Source organism: Lathyrus oleraceus, chromosome 5, assembly GCF_024323335.1.
Source record: "Lathyrus oleraceus cultivar Zhongwan6 chromosome 5, CAAS_Psat_ZW6_1.0, whole genome shotgun sequence".
In the NCBI taxonomy this organism is placed as follows: Eukaryota; Viridiplantae; Streptophyta; class Magnoliopsida; order Fabales; family Fabaceae; genus Lathyrus; species Lathyrus oleraceus.
The window spans coordinates 199680631-199702106 of NC_066583.1; the positions used below are offsets into that span (position 1 = coordinate 199680631).

The 21476-nt window shown below is 37.2% G+C and overlaps 1 non-coding gene across 1 annotated transcript; it reads left to right on the top strand.

The window, feature by feature from the left end:
* The first annotated feature begins 11407 nt into the window (after positions 1–11407).
* Positions 11408–11514, top strand: LOC127090123 (small nucleolar RNA R71). The gene has a single exon (XR_007791654.1). It is a non-coding gene; the product is annotated as a small nucleolar RNA R71 (small nucleolar RNA).
* Positions 11515–21476: the final 9962 nt, after the last annotated feature.

Consider the following 21476-nt stretch of genomic DNA (forward strand, 5'->3'; position numbering starts at 1 on the left):
ACCGAGGTTAAGTCAACTTCGCGTTTGAGGTTACATGTTTTTTTTTATAATTGTGCATGCAATCATTCATGATATGTTATTCATGCATGTACACACAACTTGTAGTTAGTAGTCAAAGATCAGAAGCTACTATTAACACACAATGATATCATCACACAGTCATAGAGGGCCATATGCCATACCAGATGCTTCAGCATGTGTGCACCCATAAACCATATTAGTTACTACCACACATATCAGACAATATTAAGGACAATAGGATATGTCATGTCACCAGCTGATCCTTATACATCACAAAGTCAGTAGTTAAGGCAATAGTCACACCATTCTACTACACGCCAATACTCCCCCTTTTGTCACAATTTGGCAAATCTCCATTAGCAAAGTTAGCAACAACTAGGTCATAACTAGCCATGAGCATAATAAGTGAACTTGTAAGACAAGAGCACACATAAAACCATGAGTAGAAACTATCCACAACAACCATGAGAACAGATGTTGAACAGAAAGTCAGAACATCAAGACTGAACGATTAGAACATCAATACAAAAAGATAGAATAACTCCTGGTGAAACAAAATTAGCATAGTTTTCATCATCTTTTAAGTAGGTTTCAATGCAAATCCAATCTTCCAAATCCTCCAAATCTTTCTTTCAAACCTTGGAACAAAAACAAATCTGAAGTGCATGAGAATTTAACCAGTATAGCACGCACGCCAAGATGTCACACAACATGTTCCAAACATCTTGCTATCCATTTTGCCTATAGGATCAAAGAAACAACATTTCGTTTTAGCTATTTTTTAGGAAAAACACATATTAAACACTTCTTCAAGATTACACCAAGCTAGTGCATAATAGACAAAGATTATCAAAAAAAATATCAAAGAAGTGTGCCCTTTGATCCCCCCCCCCCCTCTTTGTCTAAAAAGAGACAAATGACATAGGACCACCAACAATCAAACAACCCATCAGTAGATCATGCATACATGATACTACATATATTCTCCAATTCATTCTTCAGATAACAGCAATACACAAATACTTATGAGCAACATCCTTTCTTGAGTATCATCATATCTTCATCTCCCCTTAATTTACTCAAACTAGGAAAGGGTTAAAAAATACCAGGCCAGTATGGCCACAAGTACTAGATAAAAAGAACCCAAGAGATCATACTACAAACTTGCAGTAGCACCAACAACAAGTTAAGGTGAAAAAGATCCAACGTTTCTCCATCAAACAACATATCAATTTCATCAATAGGTACACAAATGTGAACACAATTTCAGATACATTTTTCCCAACATTCAGAATGTGTCTCAAATTCAGCAACCGATGAGAAATACCATCATTCAACATTGTCTTCAAATACTGAGAATTACTAAGAAGCTCCATAATTTCATAATATTTTGGTGCTTCAACAAAATGTTCCTTTTCAAGAGCCATTTTCTTATGATGAACAACATTCCTTTTCTTCCTAGATGATTCCTTACTACCAGCTACATATTTCTTCTTCTTTTGGGAAGTCTTCTTTTCCTTGGTAGGAGTAGGGATCTTCTTGTAAGGAGTCCTTTTAGTATTCAGAATAACCTTTCTATTTTTCAACTTTTTATTTGACTTCTTGTCAGACCTTTTACTAATACCAGCATTTTTAGTAATACCTTCACTATAAGGAGCATATTCAACATGAACTACATTGTTCTTATGAATAAAACCCTCATAAGGATTGACATAATCATTCAAAACATCATCAATGTTCTTACTCACATTATTCACCACATCATTCACTTCAGAATTAATAGGGGAAACTTGCCCATCCTTCCTCTGGGTTGAAACTTGGCAACAAACTCGTCATACAGGTTGTCTAGCACATCCTAGTTGACATATATATTCAAGTACATATTAAGGGAGGCATTTTTCACATCCATTTGATAAAGAGTGAACATATTTCTACAATACAAACCTAACAACATTCATATGGCTTCAAGATGGGCAATAAGAATAGAGTCTTCAGTATAACCTTGTGCTATAAGTTGACCCTTCTTTCTAGTAACAATCTTATGTCTTTTGTTATTAACCACCTCAACACGGGTTACAATAAAATTAACCTCAACATATTCATGGAAATGATCATCATCAATCACATAATTATTCTTAGGTGTCACAATATCAAAATATGGAATATTATGGGGAACAATGTTTAGGACATATTTTCTGACATACAACTTAAACCTGAGATTCAACACACAAGGAGGAATACCCATTTCAAATTCACCAAACACAATACATTGATTTTGAATAGTGAAAATTCCATAATCATGATAAGGAACCTCAATAGTAAGAATTATGTCATAATCACTAATCTTCTTTAGCTTCTTCTTATGAACCACTGTTAGTTAAAAAATTGATGCGTGCTTTTCGCAAGTATACGAACGCGTCAGAGTAATATAAAAGATTGTCGAATCCACAGAGACCAAGTGTCAATCTATCGTTATCTATTGTTATGGTGTTTATCAAAGGCAATCGAAATAGGTGTTTTTTGGAGTATGCAATGAAAAATAAAATGTTGAATAAAGATTAATTAATAAAGACAGGGTCGAATGTAATTCACGTAATTAATTGATAATCCAAGTACTTGCTAATAGAATTACTTATGGGCAATGTTTCCTACTTTGAAAAGAACTAATTTAACAGGAATTGTCGCTTTCGCGTATTCAGAACCGAGTTGTACTCCCTAATCAAACCCTCTTATTGTCACTTATAAAAAGGCGCGCATTGCGTTAGAGTAGTAAACCTATTTTTAAGAAATATAGTATCTTGACTAAGTTGAAAAGTATTATAACCTGTATTTCTTAACCAAAAGAGGTTCTCACGAACCAGACTCTAAACTTATAAACGCGTCCTAAAATAGTTTTAAAATCTCTTTTCTTCTTAAGTTAAAAACTCCTAATGAACTAAACAAAGCGCTTTCGCTGTTTTTGAAATAGTTAAAAACAATTAAGTTTAAAAAGACGTTGGACGGCTTTCGATCTTACCCAACGGAATTGAAGTGCGGGAAAACTTAAGTTGAAAGTTAAAATAGCCCTTAAGTGTTTCTACGAACAATTGTACGGATTATCGGTTCAATCACGATCCTTACATTCTAACCTTATAGATTTAGTTAGACATGGTAAAGTAAAAGTGCATTAATTTAAATAAAAGTAGTGCGAGTGCGGAAAGTAAATAAAAGTAGTGCGAGTGCGAGAAAATAAATAATTTAAAGCGAGTGTGAGAAATAAATAAAGTAAAGCGAGTGCGAGAAATAAACAAAGTAAAGCGAGTGCAGGAAATAAATAAAGTAAAGCGAGTGCGGGAAATAAATAAGATAAATACAAGTAATAAAAACCTGCTCCAATCGGAGGGTTGAGTAAATTGCAAAGCGGAAATGAAAATGGCGGCAGGATTAACTTCCTTCCAAAGTGCTCCAAACTCGATTACAGACTCTATCACAGACTCGATTACACAATTGTGGTAACACTCCAATGCGAAGCGATTACCACTTTATAATACTGAATATATGCCTAAGTGAAACAAAGTTGCTCTGAGTTTGCCTCTGCTCTAAGTTTGGATGATTGTAAAAGTGATTTCGAGTTTCTATTTATAAGCAAGTAAAAAGATGGAAATGAAAAGGATGCCCTTCAACTTGAAAATGGGAGGGAAAAACTTTCCTCTTGTGGCGCCCGCCACAAGGCCAATCTGAGGCGCCTTAGTGGAGGTAGTGGGGAACGTAGGAGTTGAGGGAAGTTGAGTTTGGACACGTCATGGCAGGGTCTATGGCGCCAACCATGGGGTAGGTCACAAGTGCAAAATGCTGAATTTTAGGGTTTTTAGCTCTTTTTCACTCCTTTTCTCGATCAGGGCTCCGATTAAAGTAAAAACCTGAAAACAAAGGAAAACATAGCAATAACACAACGAAATAACAATAAAACAACTGGAATGCATGTGAAATCGGAGTCGAAAATACGGTAAATTTTAGTGTTATCAAACTCTCCCACACTTAAACTTTTGCTTGTCCTCAAGCAAAACATTAAAAAGCTCATAAAAGAAAATTCGTGTAAACGAGTGTTTTAGGTAAAAATTCTAAGTTCGGGTCGGGATGTAGTGATAGGTACTAACTGAGTGAACTAAGGGTATCATGATGACACTAATCCGCAAATACGGACATAAACTTCATTCCTATATTAACCAACCCATATTATCCCACAATACCTAGGCCTGCCTCTTCATCTCTTTTTGTGTCCTTTTCATTCAGGCGCAATCAGATTAAGCCCGTTATCCGTACATGCTTCGTAGTAGAGTGGCCTGTTAGTGATTATGATCTGAGCATGGGGTTTCTGGCACGTAAATATGTGTAAACCTTTTTATTGGACCCAACTGTAGTTTTGGGGGATCGGATCGTAATCTGCCCTACCGAGTTCAGTGCCAGATACCTCTGAACCAACCAACAGTGGTTAAGTTTTTTTTTCTTTTTTCTTTTTCTTTTTGTAGCAATTTTTTACAATTCTTTGGTTTAAATGACTTTGTGAGGGTCACCTATACCGGAGTTGCCTTTTTGCTTTCTTTTATTTTTTTGTTTTTTTGGATCATTCACTTATTTGCATCGGTCCCCTACGTAGAGGATGCGTAGGCCGGAGCTGACTGCTGAGATAAACTACTGAGGACTTATACGGAAATGATGATTAAGGCCATGGTATATGGGGTTTCGGGAGTGGTTCCTATATTTACGAAGTCTATGGTGCTAAAATAATACTGATGTTTCGCAAAGTTCTCCCAAGTCACCGCATCCTTACTCAAAACATGTCTTTAAAACCTGAAAACTTTCGGAATAACACTATTTTCTTTTGCAATTTTTTTTTCCGGTGGGGCTAAAGGTATGGGGAGGTAGGATTGTACTAAAGATCTACTGTATTTGGTGACTCTTCAGACTCATGCATTATACTAAAAAGCAAAATAAACAACTAAAAGGAAATAACAATAAATAAACTATCTAAAAACACCAAAGAAAAAGCGATAAAGGAAAAAAACGAGAAAGGTAATAAAGAAAAGACGATAGAGTCTCCTCCCACGCTTAAATCGAACTTTGTCCCTAATGTTTCGAAATAAGATAAGGGAAGAGTTACCTGACAACCTATTGCTGACCACTAGTGCCCTCGCCATCCTGAGGTGGACGACGGGATCGGATACGACGACGATCTCTCTGATCCATCCTCGCCTGCAGGGCATCCTGAGCGGTCCACACTTCTCGAAGGTTACCTAAAATGGTACCCTGAGTGTTTTCTATGAGAGCAATATGCTGACGGTGGTGGTGTTGCTGATGGGCTTGTGTATCTGTGATCATTTGCAGGGACTGTAAAACAGTGTCGTAGGACCTGTCTGTCCTCCGCTGCGATTCTTGCATGAAGCTCATGTTATTCGCCATTTGTTGCTGGATGGTAGAGAGTAGGTCGTCACGCCTTTGCTCTCTAGCCATGTGGTCACGCCACATCTCCTCTGTAATATAGATGCCAGGAGTGGTACCTGCAGAAGAAGAAGATGGTGCGGTGTGTGGTGGTGAAGGATGATGGGGGGATACATGGGGTACGGGAGATCTCTCTCTCCGATCATATTCATCATCAGTGTCATGTCCCGCCTCATCAGGCATGTTAGGAGGAAGGGGACCCAAAACAGGTGGGGCATCTAAAGCGTAGGTCCAATTCCTTTCATCTCGTACATCTGTACGTCTAGTGCAAGGTAAAACAACAGATGGGATGGCTACACCATGAACCATAAGCATATAGCCTCCTTCTCTCCTCGAACGGCACAATTTCATGTCTCTCAGAAATTTTAGGTTAATTGTGCGAGGAGGTAAGGGGTCTAGGGTAGCCATATCATTGTTCAGATTAAGCGCCCGAGCAATAGATGTAATCAATCCACCAAAAGAAATCGGTCTCGCTTTATTCAAAGTTAAAGTCATATGAGCAAGCATGAAGGGGACCGAATTAATACGTCTATTTGTGAGGCTTCCTTGTAAAAATAGAAGCTCTCTAGCATTAACCTTATTTGGATTCTCCCGGCCAAAAATAGTGCATGCCAACAGATATCTAAAAACTCTGATGGCCGGGTTGTGGATAGTTGAGGCAAGAACTCCTTCAAAAGAGTTTATGGAAATGTTTGATAAACGCTCCCAGAAGGAAAATACCTCAACAGACCATTCGGAATCCAAAGGGGGCTCACAAATAGCACCGTCCCCATGAGGGATTCCTAACAAGCTGGCTAGTTCGTCGGTACTGAATTTGTATTCAATAACAAACATTCTAAATCTGACAGTACCAACTGTGCTAGCAGTGTTAGGGTTGACAATATAAATTAAGGAACTCAAGAATTCAATTGTCAATCGCTCATAGGGCGGTTCTTTGTTGGAAAAGAAATTATGCAAACCTAAGTTATCTAATAAATGAAATATGCTATGATAGATACCTAAAGTGTAGAGACAGTTTTCGTCAACATACCTTGTCGGGAGGATTTCCCGATTTTGCAACCGTTTAATAATTTTTCTTTGTCTATCCCCTGGTTTCCCTCCTCGTAGAATGAATTCGTTAAACTCCATTTGAAAGCTCTTGAAAAGTGATGAAGAAGATGAAGTGGTTTGTGAAAAGGTTGGATTTTTACGAAATCCGACGAATGAAAATGAAAATGGAAATCGGAAAGATGATTTGTACGGTGTGGTGGTTAGAAAAGTATGAGCTTTTTGTGGGTTCAAGGATGTTTTTCCAAGGTGAAAAAATGGGGTTGGAAGGTTGTAAGTTGCAAAAATGGTGAAGAAAGGGGTTCTGCCCCGACCTTTTACAGACGCTGTGGCGGGCGCCACAGGGTCTATGGCGGGCGCCACAAGGCAAAATCTGGCTGGGCCGGATTTTGGTCCTTTGGCTTGGGCTTCTCTTGTCTTTTGGCTTTGAGGGGTCCGGATAGCATTTGTCTTGTGATTTTCCTAGTATCTTTGACTTGCATAATTTTACAAAAGTAAAAACAAAAATAAAAATGAAACTGAAACAAAAAATTAAATATTAGACTAATAAGTAAATAAATAACTGAAAAATTAAAATGCAAATAAAACAAACATAAGACATATATAGATAAAAATAGAAATACCGATGTATAGATGTAGTTTATATAATATTCCAAATGCGATAAAATAAGATGAGTTATGTAAATACTAAAAATAAAATAAAATAAAAGAGAGATAAAATAAGATGGAATGGTAAGATCATGTAGTGGGGATGTCGTCTTCCTGAGTGGATCCACGGAGCGTGGCTACTTCTTGCCTGAGCTCTGCGATCTCCTGATATAGACAGTCGGCTTCAGTAGCATGGGTGAGATCAGACACTCCCATCTGTAAAGTGAGGTCTGCCACCTCCTGTCTAAGCGCTGCGATCTCTCTACGACACTCAGCAATCTAAGTGCGGATGTCGGGGGTCTGCAATGAAAGATTATTAGAGAAAACAGTGGTTCTGGGAGATGGTGGTGTAGGCGTGTATTCAGCAATGGGTGGTGATCTTGGTTCCTCGACGGTCTCTCCCTGGCCCTCAAGAGCGTAACTCCAATTTGCTGGATCATGCACACTGGTCATCATAGGATCTGGCAGTGTGAAGTAATGGATAGCCTCGTTGTCGACTAGCAATCGGAACTGGCATGGGTGGAAAGAGGCTTTCCTCATCAACCCTCTGGTCAAACAGAAGTCAATGTCCATGGTAGTGTACCCACAGTAGGTCCGAAGATGTAACAGCTTGCGAGACAGACCTAAAGCGATAGCAATCTGCGTGATGATTCCGCCAACATGGATGACTCCTTCGGTAGACCTGGAGATACCGCTGAGACTGTATAATAAAAAGTTCCCACATGCTACTGGGCGAGACTGGGATGCACAAAATAATAGGAAGATCTCCTCTTCACTCAGTAGTGTCTCTGCATCCGGTCTTCCCAGGAAGGAATGTGCTAATATCATCTGAAAGTATCTGAACGTGGGGTTATGTATAACATGAGACAACTGTGTAGATGGATCCTGGCTTCCGCCACCTGATATATCACTCCAAAACTTCTCAACCTCCTTACCCAGAAAATATCCCATAGGTGTCTCCGGGATAGCATCAGGAGTGGTCTGGAAGCCCAAAAGGTCGCCGAACTCTTTCTGGCTGAAGGAGTACTCAACTCCGAAAAGCCTGAAAGCAGCATACCCATCTGGTCCAGAGTATGGGTCATAGTCGAATGAACTCAGGAATTCCAAAGTCAGGTTCCTGTAGGTGTTACTCAAGTCATCAGCAAACTCGTCCCAGTGAAGCTGGTGGCTAAGGAATCGGATACTCGACTCGATACCCAGTGCCTCCATATAGTGCTGATCAGGATAACGTGTGGGTGCCATAGGGCGCTGATACAGAGCGATGTAGTGCTCTCTCTGAGCATTATCTCTATAGGCCACGTGCATGTCATCGAAATCCTGCATCCTGTAAAAGTTAAGAAAGTGATCCTGAAAATGCAAACCATTCAAATTTTAGTCTCAATGCAAAATATGATAAAAAATAAAAACAAAATTAAATAAATGTGAAAAAGTAAAATGAAAGAAAAACCATGGGTTGCCTCCCACGCAGCGCTTGTTTAACGTCATTAGCTTGACGATTAGAATTTATACACCTGTAGTAGTAGGAATTGGTGGATCAATCAGGGTGTGGCTTGAGTAGTATGCTGGAATGTCTCCTCCTTCGTAGAGATTCAGTCTTTGTCCATTTACAATGAATGGACTACAGGTTTCGTTCTTGATTTCTACGGCTCCGGATCTCAGAATCTTGGATACTTCGAAGGGACCAGTCCATCTTGAACGTAGCTTTCCAGGGAAGAGTCATAACCTAGAGTTGAAAAGGAGAACAGGATCGCCTATATTAAAATTTTTCTTTACTATTCTTTTATCGTGATAGGCTTTTGTCCTCTCTTTATATATTTTTTCATTCTCGTAGGCAGATTGCCTAAGTTCTTCTAGTTTATGAATGTCTAGGGTACACTTTTCTCCAACGGCTAGGTAGTCTAAATTCAAAGTTTTAATGGCCCAATAGGCCTTATGCTCTAATTCGAACGGTAAGTGACAGGATTTTCCATAAACTAATTGATAAGGAGTAGTTCCTATAGGGGTTTTGAAAACGGTTCTGTAGGCCCATAATGCTTCTTGAAGCTTCTGAGACCAGTCTCTCCTAGAAATAGAAACAGTTTTCTCTAGGATTTGTTTTATCTCCCTATTAGATACTTCTACTTGGCCACTAGTTTGTGGATGGTATGGTGTTGCTACTCTATGCCTAACTCCATATTTTCTTAAAAGTTTGTCAAATATTCTCGATATAAAGTGTGATCCTCCATCGCTTATGACTAAACGTGGTGTTCCAAATCTAGGGAATATATAGTTTTTAAATAGTTTGATTACCACCCTAGTGTCGTTTGTGGATGCAGCTATAGCTTCAATCCACTTAGACACATAGTCTACAGCTACTAAGATATACCTGTTTCCTAAGGATGATGGGAAAGGTCCCATGAAATCTATACCCCATACGTCAAAGAGTTCTACTTCCTGAATGTTTCTTAGAGGCATTTCATCACGCCTTGAAATGTTTCTAGTGCGTTGGCATCTATCACAACGGCGAAAAATTCCATCTTTACCCCTTTTGAAAAGGAGTGGTTCGTCCCAATAGAAGTTTCTTACATCGTGGAAGAATTTCTTCTTGCGGTGGTAGTCAAGATCAGGGGGTACTATATCAGCAGCTAGGTAACTAACGAAGTCTGCATACCAGGGTACGTTACTTATTGCTAAGGAATTTTGAGGGTGCTCATTAGGATCTAGGTTATTATCTTCAATGGTTTCTACTCTAGCGATTAGTCTATCATAGGCGAAATCATCATTTATGGGTACTAACTCTGGTTTTAGATGTTCTAGCCTAGAAAGGTGATCGGCTACTACATTTTCAGTGCCTTTTTTATCTCTTATATCTAAATCAAACTCTTGTAGTAATAGGATCCATCGGAGTAACCTGGGCTTGGCATCTTTTTTACTTAATAGGTAACGAATGGCAGCATGATCGATGTAAACTATAATTTTTGCTCCTACTAGATAAGATCTAAATTTGTCTATAGCGAAAACTACAGCGAGTAATTCTTTTTCAGTTGTTGCATAGTTAAGTTGGGCAGCATCTAGGGTTCTACTGGCATAATAGATGGCATGTAATTTTTTATTTTTCCTTTGTCCCAGAACGGCTCCAACTGCATAATCACTAGCATCGCACATTATCTCAAAAGGTTCCGACCAATCGGGCGGTTTCATAATGGGTGTCGATACTAACACTTGTTTTAAAAGATTAAATGCGTCATTACATTTTTCATCAAAAATGAATTCAACATCTTTCATTAAAAGTCCAGTTAAAGGTTTAGTTATTTTGGAGAAGTCCTTAATAAAACGCCGGTAGAATCCAGCGTGTCCAAGAAAGCTTCGGACTTCTCTGATGGTTTTTGGGGGTTTTAGGTTTTCTATAACTTCTATTTTAGCTTTATCTACCTCTATACCTTTTTCGGAAACTATATGTCCTAAAACTATTCCTTCGGTTACCATGAAATGACATTTTTCCCAGTTTAGCACGAGGTTCACCTCCACGCATCTCTCCAGGATTTTCTCAAGGTTAGCAAGATAATTGTGGAAATCAAATCCGCAAACCGAGAAATCATCCATAAACACTTCCATGAAGCCATCTAGGTAATCTGCAAAGATTGACATCATGCAGCGTTGGAAAGTAGCTGGGGCATTACAGAGGCCGAATGGCATACGTCTGTAGGCAAAAGTTTCATAAGTGCATGTAAAGGTAGTTTTTTCTTGATCTTCGGGGTGGATAGGGTTATTGTTTTTATAGGATAAGTTCGGGTGATTCCTCCATCCAGGGTTATAAGTATTCGAATATGGGTTCCCTTGGGTGTAGTTCACTTGCTCAGAGTGGGTTTCGTTTAATAGACTGCATTCTGCGGATTGGTGTCCTTTGGTTCCACATATCTCACAATCCGATGAAACTGCGGCTACAGTATTCGGGTTTATGCACATATGCTCGACCTTAAGGGCTAATGCGTCCATTTTAGCTTGCATCATGTCTATAGAGCTTAGTTCATGCACTCCTCCTTGGGCTTCCTTCTTTTCAACTGTCGCTCGTTCGACTCCCCATGATTGATGGTTTTGAGCCATATCTTTGATGAAGGCACTAGCTTCAGGATAAGGTTTGTTCATCAGAGCACCGCCTGCGGCAGCGTCGATGGTCATCTTTGTGTTATAATGAAGTCCATTATAGAAGTTTTGAATGATTAACCAATTTTCTAAACCATGATGTGGGCATGCTCGTAACAACTCTTTATATCTCTCCCAAGCTTCGAATAGCGATTCTCCTTGGTTTTGGGTAAATCTAGTTATATGGTTTCGAAGAATGGCGGTCTTACTCGGGGGAAAATATCTAGCAAGGAAAACTCTTCTAAGGTTATCCCAAGTCGTAATGGAATTGGGTGGAAGGGAATCTAACCACGATAGGGCTTTATCTCTGAGGGAAAAAGGAAATAATCTTAAACCTATTGCCTCAGGAGAAGCTCCATTGGTTTTAAAAGTGTCTGCTAATTGAAGAAATATTTTTAAATGTTGGTTTGGGTTCTCAGTAGCGAGACCTGCAAATTGTCTCTGTTGCACTAGTTGTAACAGAGATGGTTTAAGTTCAAAATTATTAGCTGGGATGGTTGGGTTTACTATACTAGAACTAGGTTCTTCATTTGATGGTTGAGCGAAATCTTTAAGAGGTCTTTGGTTTTGATCTTCGTCCATAGCTCTCTTAATTCTATGAAAGAATAAACGTGCGCGAGCGTAACATTCAGGTTCCGCCAGAGGGTATACTAAGCTTAAACTTTAGGTGCTGCGAGTTCTTCGCATTGACCGGCGGGAAATAGCCTAAGTCTAAACGATATAACAACAGGGAAATTAAATTTGACGAAATTGGTCCCCGGCAACGGCGCCAAAAACTTGATGCGTGCTTTTCGCAAGTATACGAACGCGTCAGAGTAATATAAAAGATTGTCGAATCCATAGAGACCAAGTATCAATCTATCATTATCTATTGTTATGGTGTTTATCAAAGGCAATCGAAATAGGTGTTTTTTGGAGTATGCAATGAAAAATAAAATGTTGAATAAAGATTAATTAATAAAGACAGGGTCAAATGTAATTCACGTAATTAATTGATAATCCAAGTACTTGCTAATAGAATTACTTATGGGCAATGTTTCCTACTTTGAAAAGAACTAATTTAACAGGAACTGTCGCTTTCGCGTATTCAGAACCGAGTTGTACTCCCTAATCAAACCCTCTTATTGTAACTTATAAAAAGGCGCGCATTGCGTTAGAGTAGTAAACCTATTTTTAAGAAATATAGTATCTTGACTAAGTTGAAAAGTATTATAACCTGGATTTCTTAACCAAAAGAGGTTCTCACGAACCAGACTCTAAACTTATAAACGCGTCCGAAAATAGTTTTAAAATCTCTTTTCTTCTTAAGTTAAAAACTCCTAATGAACTAAACAAAGCGTTTTCGCTGTCTTTGAAATAGTTAAAAACAATTAAGTTTAAAAAGACGTTGGACGGCTTTCGATCTTACCCAACAGAATTGAAGTGCGGGAAAACTTAAGTTGAAAGTTAAAATAGCCCTTAAGTGTTTCTACGAACAATTGTACGGATTATCGGTTCAATCACGATCCTTACATTCTAACCTTATAGATTTAGTTAGACATGGTAAAGTAAAAGTGCATTAATTTAAATAAAAGTAGTGCGAGTGCGGAAAGTAAATAAAAGTAGTGCGAGTGCGAGAAAATAAATAATTTAAAGCGAGTGTGAGAAATAAATAAAGTAAAGCGAGTGCGAGAAATAAACAAAGTAAAGCGAGTGCGGGAAATAAATAAAGTAAAGCGAGTGCGGGAAATAAATAAGATAAAGACAAGTAATAAAAACCTGCTCCAATCGGAGGGTTGAGTAAATTGCAAAGCGGAAATGAAAATGGCGGCAGGATTAACTTCCTTCTAAAGTGCTCCAAACTCGATTACAGACTCTATCACAGACTCGATTACACAATTGTGGTAACACTCCAATGCGAAGCGATTACCACTTTATAATACTGAATATATGCCTAAGTGAAACAAAGTTGCTCTGAGTATGCCTCTGCTCTAAGTTTGGATGATTGTAAAAGTGATTTCGAGTTTCTATTTATAAGCAAGTAAAAAGATGGAAATGACAAGGATGCCCTTCAACTTGAAAATGGGAGGGAAAAACTTTCCTCTTGTGGCGCCCGCCGCAAAGCCATGGCGCCCGCCACAAGGCCAATCTGAGGCGCCTTAGTGGAGGTAGTGGGGAACGTGGGAGTTGAGGGAAGTTGAGCTTGGACACGTCATGGCAGGGTCTATGGCGCCAGCCATGGGGTAGGCCACAAGTGCAAAATGCTGAATTTTAGGGTTTTTAGCTCTTTTTCACTCCTTTTTTCGATCAGGGCTCCGATTAAAGTAAAAACCTGAAAACAAAGGAAAACATAGCAATAACACAACAAAATAACAATAAAACAACTAGAATGCATGTGAAATCGGAGTCGAAAATACGATAAATTTTAGTGTTATCAAAAATGTAGGGAGGACCTCCATCCTGACCATCAACCTTCTCTTCAATGACAACTACTTGCATGAGTCTCATAAAGTCCATAAGTGGTAATTCAAAAACATGAGTAAGATGTTAAAGCATATTATATGACATCTTAGTTTGCTTCCCAATTTGCCACTCTCTGGAAATTTTACCTTCTTTAAAGATGCGATTTAGCAATCCCTTGGAAACATCTTCATATATGATCTCCTCCATGCTCTTAACCTTGGATGAGGGATAAGAAACCCACATATAGAAGTTGTCTTTGGATTTTGAACCCTTTATTAGCACCTCTTGATCTTTGCTAGAGACAACATATTCACACTTGATGTAGCAAACATTCAGACCTTGATCACATGGTTGACTTATGCTGATCAAGTTTCCTGTACCTTTTGGGATTGAATGCATTATAGAAAACAACACGGAGTTTGCTTAAGCTAGTTCTAGTGCAGAAGGGAGACATGTTGAACAAGTTGTTCCAAAATATGGGCTGCAACTTCCGGTCTCTTGGAAATTGCAGTTGGTTCAGATTTCGTCTATCCAAGATTCTCTCCATAATAGAAGATCTGCAAGTCAAGGAGAAGAGTTGATTTCGATGTACTAGTGCAAAATGTTGAACTCGATGTTCTAGCATGTGATGTACAACATCTGGCCTTGACAGTAGGCCATGTTGGATGTTATTTAATGCATATTTTTTATTGGTTTTTAATCAGATTTTATTCAGTTATTTTAGCAATGTTTGGTTAATTTGTTTGATAGTTGGAGATGTTCAAATCAGATTTAAATTTGAATTTGAATTAGAACAAATCATAAATTTTTTTGGAGAGATATGAGGAGCAAATCATATCCATCTAATTCAGGTATTTTCTAGACAAATTAAATGTAGATCCACAAGGAGAAAATCCTAAAAGACATTGATATATAAAAAGACTCAATTCTCATTGTTTGATAAGAATTTTGGTGTGAAAGAACTAGGTTATTTGTGTTAGGGTTTGAGTTTTTGTTTCTTGTATTCCAAGCTAATTCCATGACTGGATTAGTGTGAAATATAATGTTGTACACCAATATGTTTCAATAGCTTGGCATAGTCGGTTTGACTTAGTTGATTTTTAATATTCAGCATTGTTTGTTGAATTGTAAACATCAATCACGGGTTATGTGATTGAAAAGAAAGTTAGTAGGTTCTCATATTTAAGGGGAGTCCTTAAATAGAAAATCATTATGATTAGGAAGAGGATTTGAACAACATAGGTGTTGGTTCTTGTAAGACTAAGTGTACTAATTCATAGTAGTGAGTTTCCTTTATTGGGTAGAGTGCCCCCCAGACATAGGTGTGGTTTCACCAAACTGAGTTACCAATCTCTTGTGTTATTATACTACTATCTATATTGTTTTATTGTTGTCTTATTACCATCATTCTGGTTGAAGAAGTTGGACAAGTTGTCTCAATATTTGGTCCAACATTTGTCCCCTAAGGAATAGAATTTCAATTGGCATCAAAGTAGACACCTTATTATGTTTGGGTGAGCTCCAAGGAAGATATTTTCTTTTTAGATGGACAATAACAGAGATGGAGGTCCTGCCAACAGGATACCTATGTTGAATGGCACAAATTATGATTATTGGAAAGCTAAAATGGATTCCTTTCTTAAATCCATTGACAACAAAACTTTGAAGGATGTGATTAAAGGTAGAAAACATCACGTGATCACTTTTGAAGATGGTACTACAAGTTTGAAGCCTGAAGTTGAATGGACTGATGCAGAAGATAATAAAGCTCTTGGAAACTCCAATGCTTTGAATCAAGGTAATGAGGGTACTAAATAGAACCTATCATATGTTGGAAGAAAGTTCAACAAAATCTTCAAGAATCTGGACAGAAAATGGAGTAAAAATGCTCACGATATCAGGTCCGACATTGGTCCCCAAAGAAAGAGCTTAGAAGAAGATAAAGGCAAATGATTTGAATAACATAGGTGTTGGTTCTTGTAAGACTAAGTGTACTAATTCATAGTAGTGAGTTTCCTTTATTGGGTAGAGTGCCCCCCAGACGTATGTGTGGTTTCACCAAACTGAGTTACCAATCTCTTGTGTTATTCTACTACTATCTATATTGTTTTATTGTTGTCCTATTACCATCATTCTGGTTGAAGAAGTTGGACAAGTTGTCTCAACATTTGGTCCAACATTTGTCCCCTAAGGAATAGAATTTCAATTGGCATCAAAGCAGACACCTTATTATGTTTGGGTGAGCTCCAAGGAAGATATTTTCTTTTTTAGATGGACAATAACAGAGAAGGAGGTCCTGTCAACAAGATACCTATGTTGAATGGCACAAATTATGATTATTGGAAAGCTAAAATGGCTTCCTTTCTTAAATCCATAGACAATAAAACTTTGAAGGATGTGAATAAAGGTCGAAAACATCACGTGATCACTTTTGAAGATGGTACTACAAGTTTGAAGCCTGAAGCTGAATGGACTGATGCAAAAGATAATAAAGCTCTTGGAAACTTCAATGCTTTGAATCAAGGTGATGAGGATATTGAATAGAACCTATCATATGTTGGAAGAAAGTTCAACAAAGTCTTCAAGAATATGGACAGAAAATGGAGGGAAAATGCTCACGATATCCGGTCCGACATTGGTCCCCAAAGAAAGAGCTTAGAAGAAGATAAAGGCAAAGAAATTAGGTGTTTTAAATGTGAAGGTTTTTGTCACATCAAATCTGAATACCCTACATTTCTTAAGCAGCAACAAAATGGATTATCTTCTACTTGGCTTGATATTGATTTCGAAAGTGAAACTGCTAATTTTGTTATGGCATTCACTGGAAAATTTGAATCTAAGAGTGTGTCTAGTGATGAAGACACGTCTGGTGAAGAGCTCACTGCTACATACATGCTATTACACACCAAATGGGAGAAAGTCTTCCTAACTATGAAGAATCAACGGGAAACAACAAGTACATTTTAGAAAGAAAAAGAGGAGCTTGTCTCAACCATCACTAATTTGGAAGAATGAGTATCTTTTCTAAATTCAAAAATTGATAACATGACAAAATTTGTATGCATGTTGAACAATGGTTCAAATATGCTAGATGAAATTTTGGAAGTTGGGAAGATGTCTAGGAATCTGAAGTGAACTGGTTTTGACTCCAAACTGAACAAGAAAATCCCCAATAAGAAGTTTGTCCTACCTAAAAGGGAGATGGATCATATGTCTCAACATCATCCTTAACATGTGTAGCCTCAACACAAAGTCTTCAAGAAAGCTTCCAAGAGATGTCATCATTGTGGTAGATATGGTCATATAAGACCATTTTACTATAAATTGTATGGTTTTCCTCAGTTTTATAGTCTCTAGGCCTAAAAGAAAGAAAGGGAAGAAATATCAAGCTAAGAATATACGAAAACCCAAAGAAAAAGTCACTTGTCTAATAGCTCATAGTTCTCTCAGAGTTTTGTCAAGAGAAGAATGATATTTAAATATTGGGTGTTCCAAGCACATGACTGGAGAAAAGACATATCTCGAGGAGTTAAAACCTTTCTCCAACAGTTATGTAACTTTTGGTGATGGAGCTAAGGGAAGACTAAAAGGAATATGCAGAATGGTTAGCCCTGATCTCCCTTGTCTTACCAATGTATTGTTGGTAGAAGGCTTAACTGCCAACTTGATCATCATTAGTCAGTTGTATGATTAATGGTTAAATTTAAGCTTCAGGAACGAATTTGTTATCACCAACAAAGATCATGAAGTTATCATGAAGGGGTTAAGGTTCAAAGACAACTGTTATATGTGGATTTCTCATCCCTCATCGTGCATGTTATCCAAAGTTGATGAGACAAAATTGTGGCACCAAAGACTTGGACATCTCAATCTCTCTACGACGAATAATGCCATATATGCTGAAGCCATTAGAGGCTTACCAAACTTGAAAATTGAAGAAGGAAAAATTTATGGAGATTGCCAAATAGGAAAGTAGGCCAAGATGTCCCATATGAAGCTCTAACATATGGTCACCTCAAAGGTTCTTTAGTTACTTCATATGGATCTCATGGGACCTAAGTAGGGGGATATATATATATATATATATATATATATATATATATATATATATATATATATATATATATATATATATATATATATATATATATATATATATATATATATATATATATATATATATTTGTACGTGTGAATGATTTTTCAAGATATACATGGGTTAATTTCATTAGATAAAGATATGATACTTTTGAAGTGTTCAAAGATATATGCCTTCGTATCTAGAAGGAGAAGGGGAGTGAAATTGTCAAGATAAGAAGCGACCATTGCAAGGAGTTTGAAAACTCTAAGTTCTCTATTTTTTGCTATGCTGAAGGGATCAATCATAAATTCTCGGCACCTATCACACCTTAGCAAAATGGAGTGGTGAAGCGGAATAATAGAACCTTGCAAGAAGCTGCTAGAGTCATGGTACATGATAAGAAATAACCTTATCATTTTTGGGTTGAAGCCATGAACATTATGTGCTACATTCACAATAGAGTGACCATCGGATCTAGAACAATAGCTACATTGTATGAACTTTGGAAAGACATAAATCTAAATGTTAGGTATTTCCATATCTTTGGTAGTAAGTGATATATCTTGGCAGATTGTGAACAAAGAAGAAAAATGGATCCAAAGAGTGAAAAAGGATATTCCTTGGATACCCTATCAATAGTAGGGCTTACAAGGTCTTTAACTCTCATACCAATACTATGATGGAATCCATTAATATTATTGTTGATGATAACCATGAGCATAAATAAGTTTTTGAGGATGAAGATGATATTATCTTTCAACCAACAGATGTCCAAACAAATGTTCCAGACAAGGGGTATGATTGAGATTGAAAGTAAAAATTCTGAAGAGACCACTATAAACAAAGGACCTTCCATCAAAGTTCAGAAGGATCATCATATTGATAATGTCATAGGGTAATATGAATGAAAGAGTCATCACTAGATCCATAAATATGATTTCCAACTCTTGTTTCATCTATAAGATTGAACCTAAGAATGTCAAAGAAGCTCTAACTGATGAGTTATGGATAAATGCCATGCAAGAGGAACTGTGTCTTAAAAAGAAATGCAATGTGGGAGTTAGTACCTAAACCTGAAGATGTAAATGTCATTGGTACCTAATGGATATTCAAGAACACGTATGATGAAAGTGGTAATGTGATAAGAAACAAGTCAAGGTTAGTAGCTTAAGGGAACACTCAAATAGAAGGAGTGGACTTTGATGAGACCTTTGCTCCAATTTCTAGACTTGAGTCCATCAGGTTACTGTTAGGAATTCCATGCATGATGAAATTCAGTTATTATAAAATGGATGTCAAAGTGCTTTTTTGAATGGTTGTCTCAATAAAGAAGTCTATGTAGAGAAACCAAATGGGTTCATTGATACAAGTTTTCCAGACCATGTGTTCAGACTTAAGAAAGTGGTTTATGGGTTAACGCAGACTCCAAGAGATTGGTATAAAAGAATGTTTCAGGTTTTGATCAAAAATGGGTACAAGATATGAGGAATGGATAAAACTCTATTTGTGAAGATAGTTGAAGGAGAACTCATGGTAGCACAAATTTATGTTGATGACGTTGTGTTTAGAGGGATGTCTGAGTTTTAGTTTGAGATGAGACTTGTAGGTGAACTCACTTACTTTCTTGGTCTTCAGGTTAAACAAATGGAAGACAATATCTTTGTTTCTCAAAGCTAGTATGATAAGAGTATAGTGAAGAAGTTTGGCCTTGACAATGCTAGTTACAAAAGAACTCTTGTTGCTACTCATATAAAAGTGACCAAGGATGAAAATGGAGTTTATGTAGATCAAAGCCTATACAAAAGCATGATTGGGAGTTTACTCTACCTTACAGCAAGCAGGCCTGACATCACTTTCTTTGTTGAGGTGTGTGCTAGTTATCAAGTAAAACCTAAGGCCAATCACCTTGCTCAAGTAAAGATAATTTTGAAGTATGTCAATGGAACATGTGACTGTGGTATTCTTTACTCTCATGAAACTAATCCTATATTGGTAGGATATTATGATGTTGATTGGCTAGAAGTACTGATGATAGAGAGAGCACATATGATAGATGCTTCTTTCTCGGGAACAATCTAATTTCTTGGTTTAGCAAGAAGCAAAATTGTGTCTCTTTATTTACTACTAAAGCTTAATATATTATCGCAAGTAGCAATTGTTCTCAATTGCTCTGGATGAAACATATGTTGAAGGAATACAATATGGCACAAGATGTCATGATATTGTTCTGTGATAACTTAAGTGCTTTCAACATTTCAAATAATCATGTTCAACATAGTAGAACTAAGCTGTCATACCCAAATTTTGACCTTGGATCATCAAATCGATACATTCATTATGACTTTCGCATCAATTGCATAACATATAATGCATTCCATTTTGAACAATGCCTAAAATGTCAACCAGAATAAATTTTCAGATTTACAGACAAACCGGTCAAACTAATTCTCAACGGTGTGTGAAATTAGCAAGAGAAAGATTCAAAATTGAGCTTGCATACGTCAATTTCATTAATCTACGATTCACGTAGTTTAACTTGACGTGCTCGTTTTATTTTGTTGACTACTTTTTCAGTCTCATTTTGAACAATCTGAGCCTTTTAACCGATCATTCTTTATTTTTAAATCTAATCAAAACATGTATGTTTTCGAGAAATTTATTTTGCACTGATCATTTTGGTGCATTCAGTTTAATTTTCGAGCATTTTTGCGCTCGACTTTTATTCGTTTTAATCCCTTTTATTTTTTGTTTTTTCATCAAAGTGTTCATAAAAATAAATAGAATTAACCTTGTTCTCATTTCGACTTTATCTTGATTATCTAGAATTGTTTAAATTTTATTTGTTTTATTAGTTTTAATTTATTTTTATCACTAATTGACATTTAGAAGGGGAATTTGTGGAATTATAAAAAATGGAAAACCCCAGTGGTTCCATTATACATGGTTTCATTGTCTTGAGAATAGGAGACCATCTACCAGCAGTTGCCACTCTCTCTCTCTCTCTCTCTCTCTCTCTCTCTCTCTCTCTCTCTCTCGAATTTTGAAGAAAAAAATAGATGATGAAAAATAGAACAGTAAAAAAGACATAAGCCTTTCTTCTTGTTTACGTCAATGACCTTTTTCTTCAACAATACTCATGATCGGAAAAATAACAAGTGTATTATTTTGCCTTTATAGTAATAATGAGGAAAGTTTCCCAAATGTCGATCTCAATGACTGCTCGTAAATATTGAGTTTTAATTTTCGTTCAATTAAACAAAAACTTGTGTTGGGGGTTTTTGATTCAACTGTATAAAAATAATTGCAAATAAGATAAATAATGCTTAAAAAGGGTTTTCAAGATAGATTACTATGCAAGGGAATGTGTTTGATTTGTCCCTGTTGTCGCAACGCGAAAAACAACAAACGAAAAAAAAAACATGTTTACAGAGCCGCCACCGACGCTATTCATCCTATGACGGAAAGGGAGCGCAGGACTAACCTAAGAAATGAGAAAGGAACGGTCTTACGACCAGAGATTGCAAGGTACGGGAGTCGGTTACGCAAGGGGAAGGTATTAGCACCCCTCACGTCCGCCGTACTCGACGGGATCCACGCTCAAAAGAATAGAATAAAGTTGCTGAATAACTGCTCAAAG